This window comes from Oxyura jamaicensis (assembly GCF_011077185.1).
Source record: "Oxyura jamaicensis isolate SHBP4307 breed ruddy duck chromosome 13 unlocalized genomic scaffold, BPBGC_Ojam_1.0 oxy13_random_OJ106672, whole genome shotgun sequence".
Taxonomy (NCBI): Eukaryota; Metazoa; Chordata; class Aves; order Anseriformes; family Anatidae; genus Oxyura; species Oxyura jamaicensis.
The window spans coordinates 1-6,001 of NW_023304327.1; positions in this window are offsets into that span (position 1 = coordinate 1).

Here is a 6,001-nt window from a genome sequence, read left to right on the forward strand (position 1 = left end):
TGGAGCTGGTCCATGGGAAGAAGCACATATACATGACTGTACTCAAGGACAGAGCTGCTTTCCCAGCAAATTTCAAAACTAAGTTCCTCTATTCCTTACACCAACTAGAACAGCACGTTCTGCAGACTCAAAATCATAGCTGAAGGGAGGCAAACAAATGACAGACATAGGACAGGCCTAAAATTCCTGTTTTCTTAACTTCTAAGTCAGATTACTTGCAAGAGCTCTGAAAACCAAGAATTCAGGTATTACCATTATTCCTGAGACAAGTTAACAAGGCTTTCTCTGTGCCCTTTTCCAACGGGAATGAAAAGAAAGCTTCCCACCCACCCCCCATGGAAGATGTGGGTGTAAACACTTCAGGCTGACAGTGGCACACTCAAGTTCCCATTCTCTAAGAGCTGTGTTTTAGTCAAGTTATCACAATCCAGAGAAGGCTTATCAGGCTGAAGACTGAGAAGTAGGATACAGAAGTCACTAATCCTGGCAAGTTTTGTTATTGTCAATTTGAACAGGGGAAATTGGTGCTCTGATGTCATCTCTCAAATGAGTTAGTACCACAATGAATCACTCCACTGGTGGGTCTACCCACCATGACAAGAGTTTCATTTAAGAACTTGCCCCCACCCCCAGTTACCCTTGTCATTTGCACAGCTCAATACTGTGACACCTGTTTGCTTACTGAGTGGCTGGCAAACAGCTTTTCTTGGGCTTTGCCTTCTGCACTGGAGAGATGCACAACTGCAGTAAGTAGGCAATGAAGTGGTGACCACCCTGCTTTATCTCAGCTTTCATTAATAAGACCAGACATGTAGATCTGTTCCCATACCACTTTCTACCTCTGTATGCATCATCAGTCCTGCTTCCCCTTTCACTTTGACTTTTCACTTTTTTCTCCTCACTTTTCTGCATCTCCTACCTACGTCCCTTGCATGCCGTGTGTCAGCCCTTGTTCAGCAGACTTATGCACAGAGCACAGGCACAGGGCTCACTAGCTTCATGTTTCATCTCCCAGTTACTCCTTACTCTGCTTGCCATGGTATTTGTTGTTGGCAGATTCTTCTTAGGACTTCCAAACTACCCAAGATATTTCCACTTTGTTGCTTCTTATTTCAACCCCCATAACTCCTGTGGACAATCTTGTCTTTAAAAGACAGGTTTTTGAAGGAGACTTCTTTCCAGACAACCCTAAAAAACTAAGTACTGATAAACAATCAATCTGGTTCATCCTCAGTGAACGATGTACACTCCACCAGATGCTACCAGTAACTTCCCAAATCAGAATCTGTGGATAAAGCCGTACAATTAAAAGTCACTCACACTGACATTTACTGCATTAGGAACCTTCAGGTGTGAGAATTACCATATGAACTTGCCCTGCCTATACTTTACTAATTATTCTTCCCTCAAACTACACTTTAGAAGGTTACCAATTAAGTACAAATTAGTCATTGTCAAGGCTGCAATTTTCATAAAATGCAAGGACTGAAGACATGTAATTTACAAGACTAATGTGTAAATCTAAGTGTTGTAAGCATTGTTTTAAGTTGTGCCTTGGACAAGGCTAGCACCCAAGTCTCCCACAGGAAGCAATTCCCAATTCTAAAGCTCTTCTATCATCAGGATATATCTTTGTGCTTAAATAAACAATAAAGCACTGAAACACTACAACTCAAACTCCTTGCCTGTGAAGTTGTGGCATCTCATGCTTATGCTAACCATAACAAAACATGCTCAGCCTAGAGCAAAGGCCTTAACATGCTGTGTCTTGCTTGCTGGGGCAGTAAAAGATTTAAGGACACATATTATTTGCTGTTTGTGGGAAGGAAAAAAAAGCACTTGAGTTTTATCTGGGAAAAGCTTTTCAAAATGAAGTTTCCATTGTCTACTGAAGGATGTCCGTCTATGATTAAAATAACTTTTCTCCCCTTGTGCTCCTGCAGCATCTGAACTATTACATTAGATTTGTCAGTGTACATGCCACCCTTTAATACTTTTCAGCTCACACTTACTAACCTGCTGTGATTTTTAAGCTTTTTCAGCCTTATATCACTTACTGTAAGGCATACAATATCAGTGGACGTTTTTGTTGCACTTATCACAAAAGGGAACGAATTTACACGTTAAACTCACTTCTCACAAGATCATCCACTAGTACTTCAGCTTAAAAAACACATAGTACTTGCCGTTCTCAAAGACAGCTGATGCTCGTTTTCTTCATCATCTACTTTGAACTTGTACTCCTTATCTGCTTTAAGCTCGCAGCCTGCGAAGAAACCACCGAGCGATGAGCACGGTGTGCTGTTCAGACAGGTACCCGCCGCCCATTATCCCGCATCCGGCCGCTCCAAGGCTCCCCCTCTCCACGACCCTCCCACCCCCCAGCCTCACCACGTGCGGCGGGGAAGGCCGCGGCCTGGTGCCGAGCACCGACCCGACCCCCGGAGCGCCGCGTGGCAGTACCGATCCCCCCCGGGGCAGAGCAGCGCAGAGTCGTGCTCCCCCCCCCACGTGCTCCCCACGCGGGGCCGGGCCGGGCGCGGAACAAAGCCGCCACGTGCCCGCCACGTGGGGCGCGCGCGGCGGCGGAGAACGCGCGCGAGTGGCGGGAACAGCGCCACGCGCCCCCTCCCTCCCCACGCTTCCCCCCTCCCCTCGCAGCTCCCCCGTCCCACCCCCCCATTCCACTGAGGCGCCCCCAGGCCGCGGCCTGCGCCAGGCCCTGCGCGGCCCGGACGAGCCTCCGCCCGGCGGCGGGGGGCCGGATCCCGGCGGGCAGCCGTTACCGAAGAGGAAGGTCTGGGGGCGCAGCGGGCCCATGCTCTCCATGTCCATGGCGCTGTCCTCCATCTTGTCGGCCTGCAGGCGGGGGGAGCGCAGCGGAGCGGTGGGATGCGTGCGGCGCGGCGGGCAGACGCGCACTAAAGGAAGCCGCGCGCCCGCCCCCCTCCCAGATATAGCCCGCGAGATCTCGCGAGAGCCGCTCCGCGGCCACGCCCCTGCCGGGGGATACCGCGCGTGCGCACTCCCGATCCCCGGCCTAAGGTGGGGGGGGGTCGCGAGCGTGGCTGTGGGGCGGCCTCAAAATGGAGGAGGCGCTGAGGGGGTTCTGGCGGTCACCGCGGACAGGGGCTGATCCGGACAGTGGGGAGGCCTCGGTGCTGCAAGGCAGATGGTTTAAAGCTAATAGAGATAAATACGCCTTACCTGAGCACCCCCTCCTCAAACTCTGAACGTACAACCTCAGAGCACAAGCCCCTCTGTTAATTTGGAATGTGCAATTCACATCCATAACATCTGTATTCACCTTCGTAAAGTATAAATTCAGTTCTATTGCCAAAATGAGACAGGCAACACAGAGGCAAAATGAATCTAACCTACCAAAATGCACCATTCACCTTGCTCCCCCACAGAGCTCACCTCCTCTTTCAAAAAGAGTAAATGCAGTTCTACAATATGTTTAGCTTATTTTCCAGAGTGAAGTCTCGTATTTTAGTGCAAAACTCAATTAGTTTTCCAAAGATGAGGTTCCTTGAGCCCTGGGTTTACCAGGATACATCCCCCTACAATCCTGTTAACATTAAAGCAGATTGTCTGCTGAGGTTTTGTCAGGTGGATTGCCACAGGCTGACTCAAATACAATAATAGTAAAATTGACTTGTGTGTGAAAACAAGGTAGAGGAATAAATAGTGTGGCTTGCTATGTGAGTGAGGGTGGGGGACGTGCACCCTTGTACAGACATAACACCTTGATGGATGTCAAGTCAAAAAAGAGGAGTTTTGCACTTCTTCATTTTAAACCTGGTCTCAGCTCCTGTGGAGGCTCTGTAAGCACTGTGTGCTGCGCACCAGCTCTGTTACTCCAGTGGACACATATAGGGACACCGCGGGTTAGGGACCACGATCATCTCTCTGGAAAATATGTTCATGTCACGAAAAAAAAGTAACTGCATCGGGGCAAAGACATTAGGCCAGATGCTGGGCTTGTGCTGGGAATAGCAAGGGGCATGGAGACTTGTGCTGCCACAGTGGGTACGGGGCACCACATTTTGCTTCAGCCCATATTCTGTACTTCCCTTCACACATTCTTTGCTAGAAGCAGTATTTTCCTACCTGCTGTGCCTTTGTTTCCTAATACTGCTCATTCATACCCTACAGTCATATTTTCTATGCATAACAGTTTTTGCCTCTGGATGTGACAAACCATGAATGCCCATAAGGAAACTGGAGGTCACAATTAAGAGAACATAAGTGATCTTGAGTATGTAATAGATCATTCTGTGAGCCTGGAAATGCAGAACTACCTAAAATACCACAAATCTGGTACAAATAATAATAAACTAGTAAGTCTGCATGTAAGAAGATCTGCGTCTGTTTCCCGTTATGATGCTAAATCTAAGACCTTGATAAAAGACATTAACTTCAAGAGAAAAGGAATAAAGATGGGTGTTTCAAAGCATCTGCTTTGCTCCAAGTAAATGTAAGACAAGAGTAGTGTCTAACCGTATCATTTCATTAATTGTCCATTGGCAGATAGATGCCAAACAAAAACTGCGAGGAGTGTGCAGTTTCTTTAAACTGGTAACAAAGCCTGATTGCTCTGGAAAGACCAGAAGTTGTCAGGAGATGGAGGAAGTTTTCAAGGACAGTACAGGCTTTTCTATGTCTTTCCTAAGCTCCTGACCTGGTGCTAGATGACAGCAGTCTTCATGATTTTTGCAGACAGAACTGCCACACCAAAGATGCAGTGGTGCCACTCCTTTTCCTCTGAGTAACAATTTTTCGGGTAAAGCTTCGATTATCAGCAACCTGAGATTAAAGCCAGTAAGTGAACTCAGAACAGAGAGAACTTCTAGCCCTCATAACTGTGCAGAAAAACTTAAATCTTAGGAGACTCAAGTATCAGAGAGGAAACAAGCAGCCTGCGACCAGCTGAGCTGAGGAAGGCTGGCTTCCTTCGAGTGGGTGTCCATAGCTTGGACTGACAAGGTGGCAGCTCCTCCACAAACTTCCTTCATCATCAGAGTACTGAAAATCATTCTGTGGGGCTCCTCTGGTGTCTAAGGATGAGCTCACATTTTTTGGGTGGGCAGGAACTAGGGGAGGCAGGGAAAAAAAAGTCTCCTGTCCCCCCCAGCCAGTCTTACACACGTGTAACAGTACTTTGAGCCCTCTGCTAAGCATGTCTGAAATTCATCTGCAGTCACTTCTTGGTGTAAGGGCAGAGTGATCACACAAGCAACATGAACATCCTTCCAATTTACTGCACTCAAAGTCTCCCTAGGACACCAGAGAAGGAACAGTGTTTCATTTCCTAACTTCTGGCTTTGTTCATTTCTCATGATCTTTAAGAAGCAATTCCTTTGAAGGGTGACCTTTAAAATGTAGGTAAAGAGTGGCAGCTTGGCAGTGCAGGACAGGGAAGACAGGCACAGGGATCTGTGAAGCAGCAGAGGAAGGAAAACCCATTGAGTATGGTGGCCAGCGTCACTGGCAGAACAAAGGCGTTATTAATTGATCAGGCATTTCAGCCAAGGGGAGCTGTACAGATACAGATAAGACATTTGTTTGTTTTGGCACAAAAATAGGAACTAGTATCAAAATCTAAAATGAAGTTTTGGCACAACCCTAATGACAAGCAGTCTGGAGTGGGAAGGGGAATTCTACGTGGTCATAGTGAAAGAGGCTGCAGCTGTTTGCATGAACACTTACCTGATGTAAAGCCAACGGGAGTACCTGGCTGCTTGTCTAAACCACCCCACAACTTGCTCCATGCAGCACTCAGCAGCTCACAACGCAGGCTGTGCTTGCAGAAGTCCACCCAGTCCTGCCGAAGGGAAGCGGTGCAGCCATAGCATGTTCCTCTTCGTACAGAGTCGCTTTTAATTCAATTACAGTCTTCCATTACCAAGGAAATAAATGTGGGAGGAAACAAAGGACAGACACAGAGAAGCAAAACACGGGTAGCAAGTAGGAGATATATGCTTACTGCATCTCGTTT